The sequence below is a fragment of the Seriola lalandi genome, unplaced genomic scaffold (genome assembly GCF_002814215.2).
Source record: "Seriola lalandi dorsalis isolate HSWRI2012SDOR001 ecotype SW California unplaced genomic scaffold, Sedor1 jcf7180002054565, whole genome shotgun sequence".
Taxonomy (NCBI): Eukaryota; Metazoa; Chordata; class Actinopteri; order Carangiformes; family Carangidae; genus Seriola; species Seriola lalandi.
In genome coordinates, this window is record NW_019525118.1 from 1514772 (window position 1) to 1515001 (window position 230).

Genomic DNA, 230 nt, shown 5'->3' on the forward strand with positions numbered 1-230 from the left:
TGCCAGAGCTCTGGAGACAGTGAGACGCAGCAGCCAAAACAGCCCGTGATTCTTTTTTTTTCCTCCACCACTTAAGGAATATGTCTGATTTCCCCGGTCACCGCTGTGGATCGCACAGACTGGACTTAAGAGTAATTGGGTGTAATTGTGTGTCAATTAACAGCAGCCTGTGAGCTGCTAACCTCCTCTCCGTGACCCCCATCCCTCCCTCCCCTTCTGCTCCTCCTCCC